The sequence below is a fragment of the Pelodiscus sinensis genome, chromosome 2, assembly GCF_052426305.1.
Source record: "Pelodiscus sinensis isolate ZL-2025 chromosome 2, ASM5242630v1, whole genome shotgun sequence".
Taxonomy (NCBI): Eukaryota; Metazoa; Chordata; order Testudines; family Trionychidae; genus Pelodiscus; species Pelodiscus sinensis.
This window is the reverse complement of record NC_143053.1, coordinates 103,351,155-103,374,488: the sequence shown is the minus strand read 5'-3', so window position 1 is coordinate 103,374,488 and position 23,334 is coordinate 103,351,155. Positions and strand designations below refer to the sequence as shown.

At 42.8% G+C, this 23,334-nt stretch overlaps 1 protein-coding gene across 3 annotated transcripts in view; it reads left to right on the top strand.

The window, feature by feature from the left end:
• The window catches only part of CARMIL1 (capping protein regulator and myosin 1 linker 1), a 244,054-nt gene that overhangs the window by 5,088 nt on the left and 215,632 nt on the right, over window positions 1-23,334 (top strand). The gene's annotated exons all lie outside the window — the stretch shown is intronic.

Here is a 23,334-nt window from a genome sequence, read left to right as displayed (position 1 = left end):
CAAACAACATAGCAATCCCTGAAAATTAATTTGCTAGCATGTATGTGTGTAAGGAGAAGCAGAGACTATATTACTGCTATAAGGACTGCAATTGCAAAGAGCTGTAATACTGTGCTAATATAATTTTTTCAGGATATTTTGAAATAGGATGGATTGCATCAGTAAAGATGGCATAGATTTGAAAGTTTGTTGCCAGGGCAGGGTTCTTATAGATTATAGTTGTGTGATGGGAGGTACCTATGTGTTGTTTGTTTTGGAAACAGGTATTGCTTAAATCTAAAAGTATGAATACAGAATGCATCCTATTCATAAAGTATGTTGGTTATTCCTGGGAAGTAGTGGTGTTAATAATATTCTACTCTTCTGAGAGGGAAAACGAAATATCTTCTGGTTAACATTTGCCCAATGATTTTTTTATACATAACTCTAGGGTCTACAGTTTCTATTAGGTTAGGAATGTGAATGTTGATTGATAGCCACTATTTATTTGAAAGCCATGTTTACAGAGGAGGCTGACAGATTCACTGAAGCAGTAACATTTGATTGACTTTTGACTTATACTGAACCATTATTGTTATCAATAGCAAAATATACTGTGGGAAATATTGTTATACTGTTCAGGATTGATGGATAATAATAGTGCCAAGATTAGTCTGGGTTTGAGTGCAGCAGGATTTATATTTTTTCAAGTTTTGTGATTTTTATATATGAAATTCTTGATTTTTTTTTTAATGTGTAAAATTGTGTCGTGTCATTGTCTGCACAGTGATCATTTTTCTCTACCTACACAAAGAACATGGCAGTAAAAGAATGTCAGGCTTTGAAATGTAAAGGAAGCTTTGAAAGGACATCGGTAAAACTTCTAAAAATGTGATGACTTAGATAATTTTGTCTCTTTTGAAATTTAATCTCCTAAACTCTCAGCTGGTGATTTTAATGTTTTATGATTGGTTAGGTCTGCCTCTTTATTATGAGTTGTACAAGTGCATGAACATTTATATAAAAATGTCACTCACTGAACAGGATAGACTGTTCTATGGGTATGAATCACTAAGGCTGTCTGTCTATAGGACTCCTGTCTCATTTGTTGCAGAATTCAGAAGGTGTGTACCTATTGCACAACATCTAGTGGGATGGCCATCTTGGTCACTGCCAGAAGAAGGCTGATAAGGTCTTGCAACTAGGTGTGGCCATGGATGGGGTATGCTTAAATGAGGAGGTCGGGGGAGAAGGGCAGCCAGAACTGCAGAAGAGGTTCTGGAAGAGCTAGAAGAGGGCCTTGAGTGTGATTTACTCTACCTAGATATATATGCCAGAGTCTCCCTCTTGCTGCAGAAAGGATAGGTGTTGGGAGTTTGTGAGTTAACATATGCAACCATGTTTGTGGCTCTATGGAGGAACCACCAGCTAATACCCCTGGTGGGCTGTGGAATCAGAGTGGAGTACAGGCTAGCCCGCTGGAGTTCCTCTCCCTCCTTAGATGGAAGTAGGTCCATCACTTGGTGTGAGGAGAGGCTATGAGGGTCCGAGAAGTGGACGGTAGGAAGCATGAACATGTACAGATGTTTCTCAGGCATGATTTGGAGAGAGTCCTTCTGAATGTCATTCAGCTGACTTATTGCTTAGCGTGGTTGGCCAAGGAGGCTCACAAAGCTCAGGGTTATGTACCTGTTTTAGTTTCTGGAAGCCAGTGGGCCTAAGCCCACATAACTGAAGACCCTCCCCATTAGCTGGTGAGGCGGGGCCAGTGAAACTGGGTGGTAGCTGCTCAGAGGTGTCTAAGGAGTCAGTTGACTCAGCATGGAGGCATGAGTGGATAACAGAATGGAAATAGCTCCACAGAGCACATCCCCTCTCCTGTTTAACTTTCTCCTCCTGGCATGATGGTTGGCTGACTTGTCCAGCATCAGGAGGAGTTGTCAAGGAGTTCTTGTGACTTTGTGGGGCGAGGGACAGTAGGGATATGAATGGGTACCTGAGTACACAGTTAACCGATGAGCCTGGGCTTATCAGATAATCCTCTTGGTTACACATAGTCCTCCACTCCCGCTGCCTCTGATACAGAGGCAGCAGCAGGGGGTGGGGTAGGAGGGAGGAGCTGGTGTGTGTAGGGAGCTGGCTTTTAAGCACAGAGCCGCCTGTCCCTGGGCTGCTGACTTTGATACAGTAACAGCCATGGGGAGGAGGAACCGGAGTCGGCTTAAAAACTGTCTCACCGAGAGCACTGGCTTCCGCTCCCCCCATTTTAAATGTAATCCCTGAAAGTTACACAAATACGTGCATTTTAAAATGTCTAATGGATAGGGAGTCCTAGGTCAGGAGGGCTACTCCTATACTGCTTCCTTCTTGTGCAAAAGCCTATGCAAATGAAGCATGGATTTGCATATTGCCATGCTTCATTTGCATAATTAATTAGGGGCTCTTTTTGCGCACGAGGCTTTTGTGCAAAAAGTAGCTGTGTAGACACAGGAAAAATTAGGAAGAACGGCTCTTGTGCAAGAGGGGGTTTTTGTGCAAAAAGGAGCCGTCTACTCACCTCCTTTTAGCGTAAAAGTCTCTTGTGCAAAAATGGCCCCTAATTATGCAAATGAAGCATGGCAATATACTAATCCACGCTTCATTTGCATAGGCTTTTGTGCAAGAAGGAAGCAGTATAGACTTAGCGGAGGTGTGAGAAAAGCAATCAGAACCTCATTAAGACATTCTGGAGGAAGTAGAAGAGGGACTGCAACCCGACTCTGTGCTGGGGGTCTTCCTCTTGCCACAAAGTACTAGTGTTGGGAGTTTATGAACTGTGCCAAGTACACACCCCTTCTCATGGCTCTGTGAAGGAGCCACAACATGATATCCCTGGTAGGCTGTGGGACCAGAGGAGAGTACATACTGGGTCCTCTGGGTTTCTGTGCCCTTCTTACATAGCAACAGGTCCTGCATCACTGGGTATTGGAGTAACCTGTGAGGGGAAGAAAGTGAATAGAGGAAGCATGAATGTATACAGACAGTTTCCTGGATGTGATTCAGAGGTCTGTCATCCATCCAATTTAGGTTGCATGTCAAGAGTGGTTGGGAAGACCCACAGTTATCAGGGTTGTATAGGGAAGGATGCTGTGATCTATAGGCAGAGGATTGCAAAAAAGAGGGCCTCATAGTTAAGTCAGATTCCATCCCTTTCTTCGGGGCGGATGAGAGTGCTGCGGGGCCCAGGGCAGCACTGCGGGGCCCCGGGCAGCGAAATTTCGCAGGGCCCCCCCTTTGACACGGCGCATGTGTGCGGCCTCGGGAAGCACGGGGCCCGGGGCAGCCGCCCCGCTCGCCCTGCCCTAAATCTGCCGCTGCCTTTCTTTGTCATGGAGTTGCTGTGTGAAGCTAGGCAAGTGACTAAAACCAAACTTTCCCGGGTGGTAACTAAGTTTGGTTTTAGTTACCAAAACTTTTCTAGGGTTTCATTTACACTGACCACTCTGTAGCTGAAAATCAATAAGTTGTATTTTGAACATAAAAATCATTACATACTGCTAATAGTCTGAAAATTCGGGTATTAGCAACCTCAAATTGGGTAACCAAAATTAGCGGACATTTTATACCTTAATCTCTTTATGCCTCAGTTCCCCATCTATAAAAGCCTTTGAGGAAACCAATACATTTGTTTTCAGAGTAGCGTTTTAATAGTGTGCAATGAGGAGAAAACAAAATATTGAATAGCTGCTCCTTAGTTGAGCACCATCCATACTGTGAATTGAATGAGAAGCAGAGTCCTGTGGGCAAAATATGATCATGAAATTAAAGACGGTATCATACTGCATAGACACAAGGGCATTGATTTAAGGCTATATGGGTCTTTAATTTTGGCATATCCTAACTGTGGAATGCATGATTTTGCAGCCTTAACATTTTTTTTAGTGTAAACTTGTGTGTATTAAAACAGTGATGATTAAAATGTTAGCTAATTTCTGATCATTGCAGGTTTAATATATTTTAAAACACTTTTCATTTTCACAGACTATACCAGTCCAGAAAGGTTAAGTGATGTGCTCTGGGTCCCAGGGGAAGTGTGTCATAAAGCTGGGAGTAGAACCCAGGTCTTGTGTCTCCCCAAGGCAATGTTTTATTTACAAGATCTTTTTTCCTTCCGTGATGATAAAATAATCAGAAAACCAACTCTTCAAGACAGATTATTTAAACATTACAGTACTTTGCAGATGGTTACATGCACGTGACCTTTGGCTAGAGCCCTGCGCAGATACAAATTTTGTATCTACATTTATGTCTGCAAAAATGAGCTGTGGATATCTGCATTGACAGCAGTGAATGAAGATAGACACAGATATAAAGTGGATATCTGCAAATTTGCAAGTTCTAGATACAAAATTTGTATCCATATCCACAAAAATGAGCTGTGTGTGTTAGGGATGTAAGCGAGTAGTCTAGTCGACTGCTTGCATTCCCCACCCCCTTGTTGTCTTTATATTAGAGGCAGCAAGTGGGGGAACGGGCCAGTGCTATGGAGAGCCAGCTTAAAAGCCAGTTGTCCCTAGCACCGTCTCCGCAGTACCACCTGTCCCCCCTCTCTCTGCGGCTACTGCCTCTATCAGTAGTTGCTCATACTACATTTAAAATGTAGAGCCGCAGCAGGGGTAGGTCTCGGACCTGGCACAAGCCAGGACTGAGCTAGCCAGGCTCAGTCCCAGCTTGTGCTGAGTCTGGGACCGCTACAGCTGTGCATCTTAATGAGGTGTGAGGTGATTCTGATGTGTGAGAAGATTCTGGAGGGCAGGGGCAGGAAGCCTGGCTTCAGTGTGTTCTCTTGAGCACCAGTCCATCATCATACCACTGCACTCTGCACCTACAAGGGATATCGTAAGTTGGTGCAACTCTGCACAGACCTGAAGCTGCTCTGAACTGCATTCTGGTGGAAAGATAGCTAGTATACCGAGGTATCTGTCCTTTGTTTCTCTTAACTAAATTCATATGGACTTAGAATAGCGTGACCATTTTGTAGTCCCGTTTGCAGATGTTTTAAACTTGTTTTTAAAATCCAGTTACTTGCATACTCTTTTGATTTTTACATAGCTACAAGTATTTATTAGACTTAACATAACTAGATAGAATCCTAGAACTGGAAGGGACCTCAAGAAATCATCGAGTCCAGTCCCCTGCCCTCACGGCAGGACCAGACACTGTCTAGAACATCCCTGACTGGTGGCTGTCTAATCTGCTCTTAAATATCTCCTGTGATGGAGATTCCACAATCCTTTAGGCAATTTATTCCAGTGTTTAACCACCCTGACAAGTAGGACGTTTTTCCTTATGTTCAACCTAAATCTCCCTTGCTGCAATTTAAGCCCATTGCTTCTTGTCCTATCCTTAGAGGCCAAAGAGAACAATTTTTCTCCCTCCTCCTTGCAACATCCTTTTAGATACTTTAAAACTGCTATCCTGTCCCCTCTGTCTTCTCTTGTCTAAACTAAATAAGCCTAATTCTTTCAGTCTTCCCTCCTAGGTCATGTTTTCTAGATCTTCTCATTTTTGTTGCTTTTCTCTGGACATTCTCTAATTTCTCCACATCTTTCTTGAAATGTGGTGTACAGAACTGGACACAATGCTCCAATTTAGGCCTAATCAGTGCAGAGAAGAGCAGAAGAATTACTTCTTCTCTTGCTCACAACACTCCTGTTAATGTATCCTGGAATTCTGTTTGAACTGGATCATTTTGAGATTACTCTGTGTATAGTTTTTATATCTTTAATGTGGTTGTAAATGTATAAACCACCAACTTGTTCAAAAACAGTTTAAACCTCTTAAGACCAAGCTAAAATTACAGAATTTTTTAAATTGAATTTAATTGATTTTTTAAATGTACATTTTTTAATATGCAGAACAGAAAAAGTGAGGCTCTTCTAGCCATAGCTTTAACACAAAAGAGAAATTATGTTATACATATTAGAACTAAGGAAGTGAAAATATTTGTTTCTCATACTAATTACAGTTCTCTTTACACAGCTGGTCTGTTTTGTTTTCCTAAACTCCTGGTCAAAATAGCTTGATGTGATTTGGTAACTAGAAAAACTTCCCTAAGAAATTCTATTCAGGTATCTGACTTGTGCAGATCTTTTAAACTGTACAACCCAGTGAGTACATTTCTTTATCAGTAAAACGTTGTGCCATTTGTAGAACTGTGACTGCTGTCTTTGCAAGTAGGTACTATCTTAGATTAAAGCTTTTTCCTTTCTAGGGGCTCAAAGATAGTATAATTTGTGGCCCCCCCCAGGCTCCTGGCTAGGGCCAAATGAGGGGTTCAGTGTGTGGGAGGAGCCTTCCAGGGAATGGATGCAGGGTTTGGACAGTAGGCAGGGTGTATGAGTGGACTGAGGGTTGGATTGTGGGATCTGAGTGGGAGATTAGGTTCAGGAGGGGGCAGGGTTTGGGGCACTTACCTCAATTGAAGAGCGGTACTGTTACTCTACCTCTGTGCCTTTGCTGGGAGGCCAAAGCTTTTGACCCAGCAGGACAGGGTGGTGGAGCACCCCAAAGGGCAGGTAGGTGGGCTCAGAGGTGAGAGAGTCTCAAGGGGATTTCTGTGGTCCAACCACTCACAGTAAAGTCATCTGTTATGAGGGAAGTGGGAGCCTGTTAACACTGATGCTTTGCAGTATTCTAACTTGCTGTGCTTGGGGGGAATGTTTTTTCTTGGGATGTCAACATGTGGTTGACTAGCCTGGGCTTATTGGTTAATTCTATTAATTATAAGCACCCCCCCTTACTGACTCTGTATCAAAGGCAGTGGTGTGGCGTGAGTGAGTGCCTGTGGGGAGCTGTCTTTTAAGAAGGTCCTCATGAGCACCAGAACCTGCGGACTTCCACACTGCTGCTTCTGATGGAGAGGCAGCAGCATGCAGGGTGAGAGGGGCAGGCGGGAGCTGGTAACGATGTTAAAATGCGGTTATCAGGCTAATTGTATAGTTGATACTATTTGTATTGTCTATACAATTAGTTGATAGGACCTCTCTACAGAGCCGCAGCAGAGGTAGGCCCAGGATCCAGCTTCAGCTGGAACTGAGCAGTACTGGCTCTGGGAGCCATGCATGCTTCAGTTCTGCATTTTAAATGTAGTAAGAGTCTGGCAGGCTCTTACTACATTTAACATTCAGAGGCGCAATGATCAGTGAGAGCCATGAGTCCAGCAGCCACTGTTCATGGAGGACAACCACAGCAAACAGAGGCTGCTCCAGCACCAGCCCCTGTTCTCAGCAGCCAGGGCTGGCCACAGACAGGGAGGGGCAGGTGCTGGAGCAGCTGCTGCCCTCAGCCAGCCCTGGCTTCCACGAACAGGAGCTGTTTTGCAGCAGCCTACCATATACCCCCCTGCCCACTGCCTCTAATCAAGGCAGCAAGGGGAGAGCAGGCGGCACCCCGGAGATGGTGCTGGGGGGGGACCAGCTTTTAAGCCGGCTCCCTCTGGCACTGGCTCCTGTCCCCTCCCCCCTTGCTGCCTCTCATAGGGGGGAACCGCAGGGAGCACAGGGCCAACAGGGACTTTCCTGCTGGCTCCATGTTCCCTGCGGTGCTTCTGTTTTTGAAATGTTCAAGAGCCCCACTCGTCATAGAGCTCCTCGTGGATTTCTATCACAACTTCAGCAACAGCTACCCATCGATCAAACTCTCTATAAAACACTAAGTATCAAGTTCCTGGACACCACAATCAGTAATGAAATTTTACAGACAACTATATATAAGAAACCCCTGGATTACCACAGTCACCTTCATAGATCCAGACACACCAGGAACACTCTCTCATCCTTCCCTATGTCATTGGTATCTATATGTACCACAACCACCTAGTCCTCGCCAGTAGTACACACAAGTTTATCTAGATGTCTCTAGATCCGCAACCTTAGTACTAGGCAGGCAAGTTACCATGTGGTCCTCCTGATCTTCACAAACCCAACTATCTATATTTCTAATGATTGAATTCCCCATAACTATTACCTGTCTCTTCCTAATAACTGTAGTTCCCTCCCCTGGAGAGGTATCCTCAGTGCAGGAGGATACAAGTATGGGATCATTTCCCTCTGCTCCAGTTGGATGTTCTCCCACTCGGAGTATTTCCTTCTCCTCAGTAGTACAGAGATTGTCAGACCAGGGCTGGGACCATTGTACAGTGTGCTGGAAAGTCTCATTTGTGTATCTGTCTGTCTCTCTTAGTTCCTCCAGTTCAGCCACTCTGATCTCCAAAGCCCGTACATGGTATACAAAGGCCAGGAGCTCCTTGCACTGAATACATATATATTGCACATGCCCCACAGACAGGTAATCATACATGCTGCATTGGGTGCAGTAAACTAGATAGCCCCACTCTGTTAATGTAAATAATTCCAAACTATGTAATTCCTTCTTCTGTTCGCCTTCACAATAAACAACCCATACGGGATTATTACAAGTTGCCATTATAGTGGAGTTATGTGACTGTTCCATTTCTGGTAGTACATTATTCTTTAAAGGATATCACATAGCTGAAATCTGTCTTGTAGTTTATGGCATTAATAGTGCCAACTGCCCTCTAGCTACATGCTTTTGTATATATATTTTTCAAAATTAAGATATCCCATATTTGGTTCTGTGTTTTCTTTAAGTGAATCCTAATAGATTTGTAGTATCTGGGTGGTACCTGGCTCTCGCTATCCTCCTAATAGTGGACCTAACTGGATAGTTCAAGCACTGGTGATGTTTCTCTCTCTTGTATTGTTTTTGGGAAGATTTCTCCCCCCTCTCTCCCATTGCTTTTTTTTCTTGAAACTCCTCTTCAGAGGCGCTAACTGAAAATTTGTGGTATTTTAGTTGATGCAGTGCAATGGAAATTGACCAGAACCATAAGTACTGATTACATTATTCAGTAGACACAAGTGCTTTAAAAAAAATCTTTCATGTGGCAGTGCTCAAGAAATGTTGTCCCTTATTGAACCCTGTATCAGATTGTGGGGGATTTTTCTGTGAAGTCCAGAGGGCAATACATTATGGGGAACCTATACTGCCTTTTTCTGACTGTTGTGGGGGATATTGATCTTTTCTTCTTGCTGACAAACATGAGCAGGCAGCTCTGTTGCATTGCTTTCCACCCCATCCCTAGGATGGGTGTATCACGACTTTGCTCCTCCTTAGGCTCCTCCAAATAAGAAAGAGCTGGTGTTAATTGGCAGAGCTCCTCTAACATCAGTTTATATTCGCTGATTTCCTTACCTTTTTTCTGAGATGCTGGCTGCTCTGCTGCTCTTTGCTCTTTGCTCTGAGCCAAGGAATTGGTAGGACTACTCTTTAAAGATCTGTGTCTTGGCATTTCACTCCAGTCCTTCTGTTCCTCTCATAAGCAGTTTAGAGAGAATCTCATCTACTTGTCACACTGAAGAGTAGGCAAATTAGGTTCAAGTTCTAGCTTGCCAGGATTTGGCTATATACAGTCTTTGTACTAATTTAACTATAATAGCAATGGAAATAGTTAAATTGTTGTAAATCCTTAGTGTGGACACAGTTATCTGTATAAAGTGTTTAATTTTAATATTTTGTAGTTACTGATACTGTATAACATTGATCATTAACTATAATGGTTTCTAAACCTAAATGCTATGCAAAAACTATATGGATGAGCCCCTGGACTATAATATCTTCATTTGATAACAATATTGAAAATACTCATTATTATGAAAGGGAAATAAAAACTGGTATATATTGTCCGACATCACATTTTGAACAGGAGAATGAACATGTGTGTGTACAAGCTTCGAAACCTTGCTTCAGGTTGCCAGTTTTCTGAGTAACACGAATAGGCTTCAACACAACTCTGTTGTTCCTGCTCATTTCGGCTTGTGTTAGAGTCTTTCTGATCCTGCACCATAAATAATGGACAGTGTTGTTCCTGAGATTTAATTAGAAGCAGAAAGGTAGTGGTGTTTCTGAAGCACACCTCCAGCTGTTCCAGCATTCCATTTTGTTGGTAAATGCTCACATAGAGCATGTTCCTCTAAACTGTAGGATGAGATTAAACAAATAATGTTGTTCTGCATCTCAGTACCCTTGGACAAATCGTTACCATTAGGATCTGACTGTTAGAAAGTTGGGTGATATGGTCTGAATGTTTATCTGTTGTTTCTGGAGTGCCTGATTCTGCAACCTTTCAACAGCATCTTACCAAGCAAGCAGCTGCATTGTTATCTGTGAATAAGGGTGGCTGAATGAAGCTCATAATGGATGTTGCAACAAGATTGCATAAAAGCCAGAGGATGGAGTAGAAAAAATAATTTTGTCCATTCTTTTCACCTGCCTGCCACACTGGGTTTAGTCTCTTCTTTCTTTTTTTTTTTCCTTATGGGCCTTTCACTGGTTGTCCTCTGTACTAAAACTACTTAATGTAAACATCTGTACTTTTCTTGCATGAAGTGGTGGTGCACTTCACTGAAAGTGATGTGGCGGACACAGTAAGCTTCAACTAGGTTCACTAACGGAACAAGTCTGTGCACTGTACCATGAGAAATGCCTTTTGTTGTTCTGAATCACTCTCTTCAGTTGTGGCAGGGAAAATGAGGGAAGGGCACTCATTGGTCTAGTTTCTAAAATATTTATTGCAGATTTCTCTAGTGGTGGTGGTATTTTAATGCCGGATGAAGTAATTAAATGCCAACAATACTAAAAGCAGTTCTTACATATAATTATGCTGCTAAATGTTCTTCATACTGATCGCACCCAAGCTACTTTCTGCTCTTGTAGTGTCTGTCTAATCTCTCTGCATTTTTTAAAGTACCCATCCCTATAGCTGCTAGTGTCCTCTGTGTCATTAAGAGCTTTTGAATTCCTTTGTAACTTTAGCAATCCTTTGCCAGTTTAAAAGTTGAAATATTAAGGCCGGACTCTGGCCTTGTAGTCACCTTCAGGAGTACCTTATTTCTCAAGTCGTCTCAGTGGAATCAGTTACTGAGTAAGATACTACTCATGGTAAGGGTATGGGAATATGGTTCAAAAGGAAGATTGATGGAAAATTAATTTATCTTGTGATTTTAATTACAAAATGAGGTGAGAATTAATAGGCTAGTCTAGTGCAAAGCTGGCAGAAATTGACATGCCTGCAGCTGTGCCTATGAGTGAAGCTGCAGAAGACAGGAAGGGAACAGGCTTTCCTGTTCACAGATGTGTAGCAAGATTGCTTCCTACTGAGAGGAGCTTGGAATGCAACAAGCAAAGTCTTAGTAATGTCAGAGAGACTTGGGCAGAAGGTTCTGGAAGAGTAATACAAGGGAGGGAGTAGACAAGAAAGGGGGACAATGCTGACTCTCATGCTCTACTATAAAAATGCTTTGTGCGTATACAGTGCTGTTACTCTTCAAAGTGTCTTGCAAACATTGATTAATCTTGACAATACTCTTGTGTAAGCGAGGCTCAAAGCTGATACAGATTGTGTGTGCGCGCACATGTAAACCTTTCTTGTTGGAGTAGTTTTAAAAACTACAGTAAAACATATTACTACCATATTCTGACTTCAGATAAGAGTTGGCTGAGCTGGATGGGGCCAAAGCAGTTTAAAATATTTTTTTTAAGACTCCTAAAACGTACGTGTATGTGTGGGGGGAGGAAGAGAAAGGGTTGGAATAATTTTATGATGTCACTTTGTCCACTATCTGAGCAACTGCTTTGGGAAGCAATGTTCTATCCCTGTTTCAAATGCATCATCATGTCCTGTGGTGCAAATAAGGCCTTAGATATGACAAATGTGGAACATCTAGCTTCTGTTCCCAGAATGAATGTAATTGTGACCTTTATTGCATGCAGTATGTGTCTGTGTCTGTCTTTTTTTTAATGCTTGCTTGGCTAAATTTGGGTTTTGTGTTAGTATTCTTTTTCATACATTCATATTTGTGCCCAATTTGTAGTATGAACAGCTGATTGTCTTGGAAAGCGTGCTTGAATCTATATCTGACTGACAAAAGTATTTAGCCTTGGCTTCGTTTCAGGGAGGAAGCTTTTTTTGGTTTCAACAGTGAAAGCAAGAGTGGCTTTGTTTTTCTCTAATGTAAAATATTAAAAATACTTACACTGATACTTCTCAAATGTAAATGCTGTCATTTGCACATGGAAGTTTAAAAGCATTTAGGTGGTGGTAAGATTAATTCTAACATTTAATCTATTTTGCCTTTTAATCCATTGTACAGATATAATCTCTGCTAATACATTAGCTGGAACATGTACTTTCCTGGTTCAAGAAGGAGCTGTTAGTAATAATTTACATATATAAAGGACTTGTTTAGCCAAGTAAATATTTTATTCTAGGTCTCTCCATGGGGAATATTTTTTCCCACTGAAACAGAGTTTACTAAAAGGGCAAACTGTAATGCTAGTGACTATATCAGAATATTCTGTTTGGAATATTATCTTTTGAAATCTATCCCATATAGGTCATTAAATTCAGCTTGTAAAGTTTGTATATGTTAGAAGGTCTGTTAAATCAAAATATTATGGATTTTGCATGCTGCTTTGATGAATACTGTGATAGCTTGTCAGCTGACAGTCAGGGCAGTGAGTCCCTTATGACCGGCTGAAGTTCTTTTAAATTGTGCTTGGTTCTGTTACAGCAACTGAAGGAGTCAGGTTAAAGCTTAAACAGTTACTATTTTATTGTTACAGGGTAAACTTAGCTGTTAAATGCTACTGCTGTGTTACAGATAACACAGCCACTACAAAGGACAGGACAGAAATTACACTAATAAGTCACTTACAGGTACCATGAAACCCTTTTGGTTCTCTGAGCTCTTATTAAATGCATGCAAAATAGACACCTAGCAGGTATAATTCTCACCCCAGCGTTCCAGACTTGGCGTGGCCAGCATCTTTCTCTCAATCCCTCGGGAAGAAGTAGGGCGAGGTTGGGCGTCCCACAAACCTCGGGAGACAATCAATACCTGCCAGCAGGTATAGATGATTGGAGCTCAAATGGGGTAGGTTACTATACCCCTCTTTATACCCCTTGGATCACGTAGGCTTCTTCCTGGTCTCAAGTGGCCAATTAGGAAAAATGGCTTTGAATGCCAAGTTTCCCACGAAGGGTGCAAAGCATAATTCACACCTGGGAAAATGCAGACAATGGGCACCTCTGGTATGTGATGGGCGAAGATTCCTCTCCTGGGACAGTGCAGGTGTGTCAACTACTGGTACTAGTCATCAGGATGGCGGGAGGCCCCGGGTCGCCAGCTAGCCCATTTACTGTCTGGTTTCTGTTTATGGTAGAGTCAGGGACAGGCAGCACACCTGTGTTCCCAGGGCATCAAAGGCTGACTGCCTTTCTCTTGCTCTCTGGGGGAGGGGAGGAGAAACAAGATGGGGTTCATGTCTGGCTACATAGCTGCTTTAGATGAAAGGTCTCCGGTGTGGTAGACCTTTCTGAGTGTGTGTGTGTGTGTGTGTGTGTGTGTGTGTGTGTGTGTGTGTGTGTGTGTGTGTGTGTGTGTGTGTGTTTTGTGAGGAAACCTATCGCTCTTCCTAGAGGAAGGTCTTTCAGATTCACTTGTGAGTCTATCCTTTGATGACCTGGCAGATGTTGGAGGTGTGTGAGCCATGGAAGTTGATAGGGCATTGTCGTCTCTCAGGATATGTCAATACTGCAGTTAAAATCCTGTGGCTGGCCTATGCTAGCTGACTCAGGCTCATAGGGCTAGGCCAAAGAGGCTGCTTAATCGTGTGTAGACGAATGGTTCTCAGCAAGGTGAGTGAGTGTATGTGTATGAGGGAAAATATATATATATATATATACATACGTACATACCCCTGGGGATACGCAGACATATTCCAGGGGTACATCAACCCATTTAGGTATTTGTCTAGTTTTATAACAGGCTACTAAAACCGTTAGCAAAATTAGTACAAGTTAAAATTTAATGGAGATAATGACTTGTTTATACTACTCTCTATATTGCACACTGAAATGCAAGTACAATATGTATATATACATTGATTTATAAAGATACAGTAAAAATGAGACAGTAAGCAATTTTTTCAGTTAATGTGCTAACACCTTTATATTTTTGTGTGACTTTTGTAAGGTGCAACATGAGTGTAACATGGAAATATTCAAGACAAATCATTCTCCAAAAGGGGTACAGTAGTCTGGAAAGGTTGAGAGCCACTGGGCTAGATATTTGGAATTGGGCTGGAGCCCAAGTTCTAGGACGTTTTATAGTGCAGGCACTAGCCCAAGCTCGATGCTTTGTCTATAGTTAAAAGTATAAAGTGCTGTGGCTACATTTTTAACTGAAAGTATGCCCCAGCACAAGTGCTTGGGAAGAGATCTTCCAGCACACTATGCAAATCACCTCTACAAGGGGAGTAGCTAACAGCATTGGGAAGCTGGTTCACACTGGTGCTTTACAGCACAGTAATTTGCTGCGCTTGGGGTACATGTGTTTTTTCACATCCCTGAGCCAGTAAGTTACAGTGCTGTAAAATGCCAGTGTAGACTTAGCCTTAATGTCTGCACCACAGTTACACAACCCCTATGCTAGAGCCTGGGTCAGCTGACACAGACCAGCCAAAGGTCTTGCACTTTAGACATACCATTAGCGGTCAATATCTAGATGGATGTATTTGGGAGAGGTTCTGAGCTTTATCAGTTTTATAGCCAAAAGGGTACTAACTAAATCTGCCCCAAATTTGTATCCTTTTAAAAATATATTTTTAAAATTTCTCTTCGTTTAATACTGGAATTGCTTCAGCAAATGACTATTTCAGGTATGTGTTCTGTCCACTCCTGCCTTGTAGAAAATATTGCAAACCATTATTTGTAATGAAAACTGATCTCTGGGAGAGTTGCATTATTGGGGGGGGGAACAGCTGGCAGTTCTGCTTCTGGGCAGATCACCTTCCTCTTTTTCAGTGTTCCAGCTTTTCATCACTCTTCGGTGGGGAAGAAAAGTGATGCTATCTATAACATGTTGTCAGTATTTGCTTGAAACAGCCCTTTCTTCTTTGTGGGCAGGAGAAAAGTCTGCTTACAAATGGTTAAGTGGATTCTATTATCAGAGTGAGGCAGATGACTGTTGCCTGTTCTCCTGATAAGAGAATTGGGCCTGGCTCCTTGGAGAGAGAATCTAGAATGTGGGCTGTGCCGTTCTGAAGGAGGACAGGCACCTACTTGTACATTTCTTTCTAAACTTCTGGCTTCCATCTTGCAAAGTATAAAAGTTTGCATGGCACTGCTTAGTTTTAAAACTTGATTAGAAATCATATTAATTGGTTTAGCGCTATAGTAGCTTGGAGAAAGAGGAGAATAAAAGTTTGCTTTGAGAAAAGAAGCCCTTTCTTCTGACCAATGTTTTTGGATTTGTAAGACTACTGGAGGATGCTGGAAGCAGGACTGTTTTTATGAATACCGTTCTCTGCCTTAACCATAGGGTTTTTGGATATTAATGGCATCACTTTTAAAGTGCATCAGCCTTTGCAAGAGAGGGACCCACAGGCGTGCCAGAGTTCACAACAAGAAGAGAAATAACTTTTTCCACCTCCCTGTGTTGCTGTTTCTGAAGTGGTGCAGTGTTAGAGCTGCCTTTCCTGGAACCTAGACAAGAAGAACTGGCTCAGCCACCAGTCTTTCACTCTGAAGCCTGACAGGAATTAAAAAAGCTGCCTCAATAGTGCCTTGCTTTCTTTTTTTGTCCCTTCTTTAAATACTTTTTCTGTGGATTAAGCAGAAGGGAGTGGTCTGAATGTTATACCAATCTAACAGGGCTCTTTTATGGCTTAATTGTCTATAACGTAATTTGGTATCGTTGAGTAAAGTTGCTAAGAAAGTGAAAGTATTTTTTTCTATTTATTGTTCAGATCTGGCTTTCTTGGAGAAAAAAAATCAGTATATGATCACTGATCTGAACAGGCTTTTAATGTTTTAAGCTAGGAGGAATATTATAGTTCTGGTAAGTCTTGAGGAGAGAAGTTCCTGAGAAGTAAAATGTTTGAGACCTAATGATGCAGGGACAGCACAAGGCATATAGAAATGTAGGACTAGAGGCAGCCTCAAGGTCGTCTACCCCATGCAGAGGAAAGGTCTAGACTAGGGTGAGAAACCTTTTTTGAGTCGGGGGCTGCAGACCCACAGAAAAATCAGTTTGGGGCTGCACAAAAGCAAGAGGGGGAGAAAAACCCCAAACCCTCACCAACATGGCCCCCAGCTGAGATGGAGAAAGACACTCATAGACTTTAAGGTCAGAAGGGACCATTATGATCATCTAGTCTGACCCCCTGCACAGTGCAGGCCACAGAATCTCACCCACCCACCCTAGAATAATCCTCTCACCTATATCTCAGATATTGAAGCCTTCAAATACTTTAAAGACCCCAAGATGCAGAGAATCCTCCCGCTTTGATCTGTACCCCATGCTACAGAGGAAGGCGAAAAACCTCTAGGGCCTCTGCCAATCTACCCTGGAGGAAAATTCCTCTCCGACCCCAAATATGGCGATCAGCTAAACCCTGAGCATGTGGGCAAGACTCACCAGCCAGACACCCAGATAGTTCTCTATAGTAACTCTTATCATCCCTCCATTGACCTATTTCCCACTGATAATGAATGGTCAATTAGTTACCAAGATCATGTTATCTCATCAAACCATCCCCTTCATAAACCCATCTAGTTTAATCTTGAAGCCAGATAGATCTTTTGCCCCCACTACTTCCCTTGGAAGGCCGTTCCAGAACCTCACTCCTCTAATGGTTAGAAACTTTTGTCTAATCTCAAGTCTAAACTTCCTACTAGCCAGCTTATATCCATTTGTTCTTGTGTCCACATTGGTATTAAGCTTAAATAATTCCTCTCCCTCCCTCGTATTTATCCCTCTAATATATTTAAAGAGTGCCATCATGTCTCCCCTCAGCCTTCTTTTGGTTAAGGTAAACAAGCCAAGCTCTCAGAGTCTCCTTTCATAAGACTCCCCACATTCCTGTAGCACACCAGAGCCTTGGGGGACTCAAGCTAGTATATTTTGCATGCTCTAGCCCTATGGTGAGGTGGAGGCTGAAGCACAAGTGTGGGATCTACAATGTTGGGGGGGAGCCCTGAGCTTTGGGGGCTGCATCCGGCCCCCAGGCCTTAGGTTTCCCCATCTCTGTCCTAGACGCTCCTGACAAATGTTTGTCTAACCCATTCGTAAATATTTGTCAGTGATAGTCCAGGTTTGTAGATACATTTCAGATTGGATATTAACACTTAGATTCCAATTTTTTAAGTTGAGGCTTTTCATAATGTAATGAAAGGTGCTGTAGAAATACTTAAAATAAGTGGAAGCAAGATCCCTATTTGGAAAGCCGTCTGAATTGTATTGTTATAGTGCATTGCCATTTTTATTATCTGTGTGACTTAAGGGACACGGAATAGGTTTGGGTAATCAAGGTTCTGGATCGTCAAGGGAATTTTCAACCTAATTTAATGGATGTCGGGAGATGTGATCCTCTCTTGGGTAGAGGAAACTTTGCATAATGGAACTTTGGATAATCTGACTGTATTATATTAGGAAGGCAGAGTCAAAACTTTGAGGTTGTAGTTTGGTACATAAATAGTATGCTTCTTTTATGATCAGCAAACATAATATTTGTCACAACAATGTTAGTCAAATTCTGTTTGGTTACATCATTGTGTGATTGAAAGTTGATTTTGTCCTGTAATGGTCTAATCCAGCCAGTTGCAGGCGAGCGAGCGGCAAATTAGAGAATCTGGTGCTACATGGATATTTGTATGTTAGGTTTAGAGATTGGGCATAGAGATATTAAATTAGGTTATTTTAGTAAGCGAGTAGTCGATAGAATTTTTATTGACTACTTGATTACTTGATAGGGGAAGGCAACCCCACTCAGTCCCGGCTTGGGGACCAAACCCTGCTGTGGCTCTGCAATTTAAAACGCAGTAGGAGCCGGGGGGGAGGGGAGGGCAGCTGCCTGGCTGTTACTGTCTTTTAAATGGCAGAGCTGCAGTGGGGTTTAGTCCTGACACATGCTCATACTGAGTGCCGGTAGCAGCCCCTGGCCATGTGGGGTCCCAGTGGGAAGTTGGGATCCCCTGCGGACTGGGGCTGCTACCCACGAAGCAGCCTCCCCTGTTTTCCCCCGCTGCCCTGATAGAGATAGTGGGGGAGGGGCAGAGACAGTGCTGGCGGGAATCGGCTTTTAAGTAGGCTCCTGCCAGCACCGACTTCTTTGTCCCCGCCCGCCCCCCCCCGGTTGACTAATCGACTGCTCTTTTACATCCCTAATTGGGCCATTCTAGGTGCATCTAAACAAGAAAATTACAACAGCTAGTAACAGTGTTGTATTGCCAGTGGAGGCAGGGTTCTTTTTTTTAATTAATTAATTTGTTCAGCGTGTCATAAGCAAGATTGTATCTTTTATATAGTGCTAAGAACTCCTGAACCCTGTCTACCCTTGTGCTCGCATGGTTGTTACTATGGTACAACTGTGTTCTTACTACCAATTGCTGTAATATGAATACATTAATTACTCGTTTAACACGTGCCCACTTAACATGTTTTCGCAATAGCATGGCTTTTTTTTGGGGGGGGGGGAACATTTTTCGAATAACACGACCATCCTTGAAATAACACGAAAATAATCAAGTGGTGGACTACTTGGCTGCTACCCATGGCCGTATAAGTTGGTGAAAACAATGGTAATACACATGAGCAGATGAATACACGTGGTCACAGTGCACCTCCGCTCACTCACGTGTTTGTCGTTGTGTTTTAACAAACTGCGGTGGCTTGTGTTGCTAGATATCTAATGTTGACATTGACGAACCAGCACCAACAAAAAATTGACTTTGCTGCCACTACCACCTGAAACACAACCCCGCCTTTTCCATGATTTTTAATGGGAAAATCCACCCCCGCATAGCATATTTTCGCTTAGCATTTTCAGAACATTTTCAGAAACACATCTAACATGTTAAATGAGGAATTACTACTGTATGAATGTTTTTTTTCTTTTCCTCAGTGTGTCGGTTGAAAGTTTTGGCTCTACATTAAACATACAGCCAGGGGTGGCCCTAGACTAGCTGCCAGCAACTGACGCCCTAGGTGAACCCTGCAATCTGCGCCCACCCCCCCAACTCCAAGGGCAGATATCGACTGAGGGTTTTGGTTCTGTGGCTGGGGGCCAAAGGGCTGGGGATGGAGTTCTGGGGATGGGGGCCGGGGAGAGAGTCCCCTGCACCTGCTTCCTCCCAAGATCCCACTGCCCCAGAGAGAAGCCAGAATGTGCCTCTCCCGGGGCGACCCCTCCTCCTGCGGCGCAGGGGAACCCCCCCCCCCCACATTCCTCCTCCCGCAGGGCCGATCCCTGACCCCGCGGCACAGGGGAAACTCCCCTCCCCCCCCCCGCACGCTGCCTCTCCCAGGACTTACCCCCCTCCTGGCTGCAGGGAAGCTGTGCTCCAGGTAAGGCACCGGAAAGGAAAGGGGAAATGGAAGGGTCGGGGTTTGGAATTTGGCGCCCCATGTAACTTGGCTGCCTAGTTTGCCTATAGGCACGGGCCACCCCTGTGTGCAGCTACATTTAAAACATGGAGAGAATTCTATGTGCAGGGCTCTCAGTTGTTAGACTCTCAATGAATCCGTTCGTCACATCTTTAAAAAAAAAGAAGCTACAGAGAACTAAATTCTGAAATGATTTCACTGTAAGATCAGTGTAATAACTGAAACAAGAAGCAAGAGGCAGCGAAATCAAATCTTCTGAACCCAGCATGTTGTCTCTTGAATCAGGATGCACTTCATTTGTTAAATGTGTGGTTTCCCTAGACAACATGTGTGTATCTAGGTTTTGGTATGCTGATTTATTTCAGTCTGAGCACATTCTTCTCCTCTTGTTGCTCCCTGTTTGAAATGTTATAGCCCGGTTCACCTTCTATGCTTCTGAGCCCTGGTAGCTTTATGTGTGTCATTTATACATTATTAAACATGCTTCTTTCTGCTTGCGAAGTGCTGTAAAATGCTTTTCACAGTACTGAAACCAGCCAGGAATACACTATCTAGATTAGTGTTTAAAAAAAAAAAAGAGTATCCTCAGTACCTACAGTTTTCAGACACACTTTTTTTTTTTCTACCATTGCAACACATTTGTTTAAACAACTTAATTGTAGCCGGGAGGGTGATTAAATTTGTGGATCTAAAAAGTACAAAAATAATAAAACACTCTAAAACTTGCACCAAAATTCAGTTTTCTCCAAATTTCAGTTGTTGACATACTCCTCCCCCCCCAGACTTCTCTTGAGTACCCCAAGGGTACTCGTACCACTGGTTGAGAAACACTGATCTAGATACAGTAAAAGCTTTGTTATTTAGTCTGTTAGGGGAATAGGGGGTGCTGGTAAGTAAAAAAATCTGGTTTAACTAAGAGAGAGGGAGTTTGGGTGCAGGAGGAGGCTCAGGGCAGGGGATTGGAGCACAGGAGGTGTTTTGGGGTGCTGGATCCGAGTACTGCTGCCCTTGGACGACCCTCTGCAAGCAATGACATGTTCTTGCTTTTCTTAAGTGGAGATGTGGCTAGGCGGCTTTGTGCTGCTTCTACCCGCAAGTGCCACGCCCGCAAGTGCCACCCCCACACTGCTCATTGGCCACAGTCTCCGCTAATGGGAGGTGTTGAACCAGCACTAAGGCAGGGTGGGAGCAACGTATGGAACTCACGTGGCTGCTCCTCCACCTAGTAGCAGGAAGGACATGTTGCTGCTTTTGGTGAACCACGCAGGGCCAAGTAGGGAGCCTGCTGGCCTCACCCCAACCATATTATAAGTCGGACTTTCAGTGAAGATTAGAAATGCCAGTTCATCGAGGTTTGAGTTGGTGAAGTGCCAGATAACACAGCTTTTACTGTAGTTTGGAAGGGTTAATATTTCTAATGTCAATATTTGATGCTATTCACTAATTTAATTCTGCGTTCTCAATACAGTCAATTTAAAAACATTGGGGATTCTTTCTACTTGATACTTACAGCATTGGTGTATGTAAACACATGGAGATTAAATGTGAGAAACTCTCAGATCCTGCATAAATTTTAGGTATTTAGGTCCAGAGCATTGATATTGCTCCATACATAACATTTTGTGTATGCCACAAAGATCCAATTGTGTATTTAATGTAGTCTGTATAAAGTCCATGTTTGTCTAATTTTCAAGCTTGGATGACTAAACTTGGGAATACATCCAAACTTAGATGCCTAAATAAATGGTGACCTTTCTTCATATGTGTCATAAATGAATAGCTAGATTGTTCGGACATCTAACTGCTGCATCATCAAAAATGGCATGTTGCTGCAGTCCTAGACCAAGTGGCATCTTATGCGAGAAGCATCTTTGGTGATCCCGACCCATTTGTTAAATTTTAAAATACCTTATTTTTGTATCGTGTTTGTAGCCCATTTCACAACCTTGCTTGATTTGCATGCCTGATTAGTGTCTTATATGACTGGGTTAAATTTGCATGCTTTAATCTGAAAATCAATGCCCTATATAAGCAAATAAAATTAATTCCCTCTAAACTTATAGAAACTTTTAAATTTTGAGAATAATTAAAATGTGCTAACATCAAGAAATGGAATTGTGTACACCAGTATTAAATAGTATTACAGTAGGTGACAGCCTTAGAACATTAACCCTAGCTCTGTAATGCAAAAAGTTGCTCTTCTCACCTTTCCCCTGAGAAACAGAAGCTCAGTGTCTGAGAGATCTAAAGACTGGCCAATGGCATTTTCAAGCAATAAAATAATAAGTGATATTGGTCGGCCATTGTGAATTGAAGATATGTTTTAATGAGCCTGAGCTTTGAAAAGCTGTGTTTCACTACTTACACCTGTGTCTGGCAGCATGAGCAGAATCCTCAAAGTTATCATCTGAGAAGGAAAATTGTCCTTCAGCTCTGCACCGTGAATGAATTGGAGACCTTGGGTGGAGAGTTCTTCCCATGTGACAGATGTCCTTTTAGACAGAGTCTTTATCCCTATTGTCTGAACATTTTCCATGTGTCAGCATCCATTGAAGGTCCATACATTTGTTCAAAAGTGTTTTCCTGTCTGCTGGCAGCTTACTAAGTAGAGTTGTTAAAATGCCTTTCATTAAATAACCTTGTAACTGCTGATAATTTCAACCGGTATATGTGGGGTGACAGGTGGCTCTCGAGGAGCCAGTGTGCACAGGGATCTGGCTTTTAAGCCATCTCCCACACATACTGGCTCCTGCCTGACACAGAGGCAGCAGTGTGAGTGGGGGAGGGGCAGGCAGCTCACGAGAGGCAGCAGTGTGAGAGGTCTTTTTGTGGTGCTTCATTTGGGCAAACCTTTGTTTGATGGACACTAGAGAGGTGTCAATGAGCAAGCAAAAACTTCCTTCTTGAATTTTTCTTCCAAGCTTCCCATCATCTCATCTCTGCCCATGTAACCAAATTGTCTCTTCTTTGGATGAATACATGTTTCCTTGAGACAGGCTCAACTACTAAGTTTTCTGCCGTTTCTTTGGCAGCACTGATGGCATCTTCAGATCCATTGTCTCAGTAGGCTACAGTGAAATCAAGGCAGCTTCTGATAACAGTAGTGGCCGGGATGTCCATCAGCTGGGTTAGTAATGCCTTGCTTACAGCATTTACTTGGAGCAGGATATTGTACCAAGCCACAGTTGAGACCACAAATTTGAAGTTAGTGATCTGCTTTGCCAGGCTTTGTGCCTTGTGTCTCACTGGCCTTTCACTGTCGGTGTGGCTCTCCCAGAGTGTGTCATCTAGCAGCTTTATGGCCAGATTTGTGACTTTGTCTGTGATGCTCTTCCAACTGATGAATGTCCTGTTTTCAGCATCAACTATCTTTTGCAGTATTGTGAAGAGAGATACTGAATCTAAAGAATAGTAATAGAGATGTAGCTGTGAATCTAAAGAAGATGACTCTGTATCGGAAGCAACCAGGTTGAGGGAATGAATGGCAGCCACAAGGCATGAAGAATGCTCTTGAATTCAGTTCAAGGACTCTTGTCTGTGTGCCACTGTTTCTTCCCTCCATGTTGCAACCACTGCCTTGATGGATGGCTGTATTCAGTCTAAAATCAACAAGATGCATATGTAAGCATTGTTTGCTGCCTTCTCCTGGTGTTCCCTCTTAACAGCTTTAAGCCAGACAAAAGTAGACCATATGCAGACTGTAGGTTTGTATTCTAAGCAATGTCAAGAGGTTTTATTTAGCTGTGACTCTGAAAACCCACTTTTCCCCCCACTTTTAAGGTTCCTAAATTTTGGCACCAAGGTTGGCTATGGTTTTGGCCATAGCCTTTTTCATTTGTAAATAGTG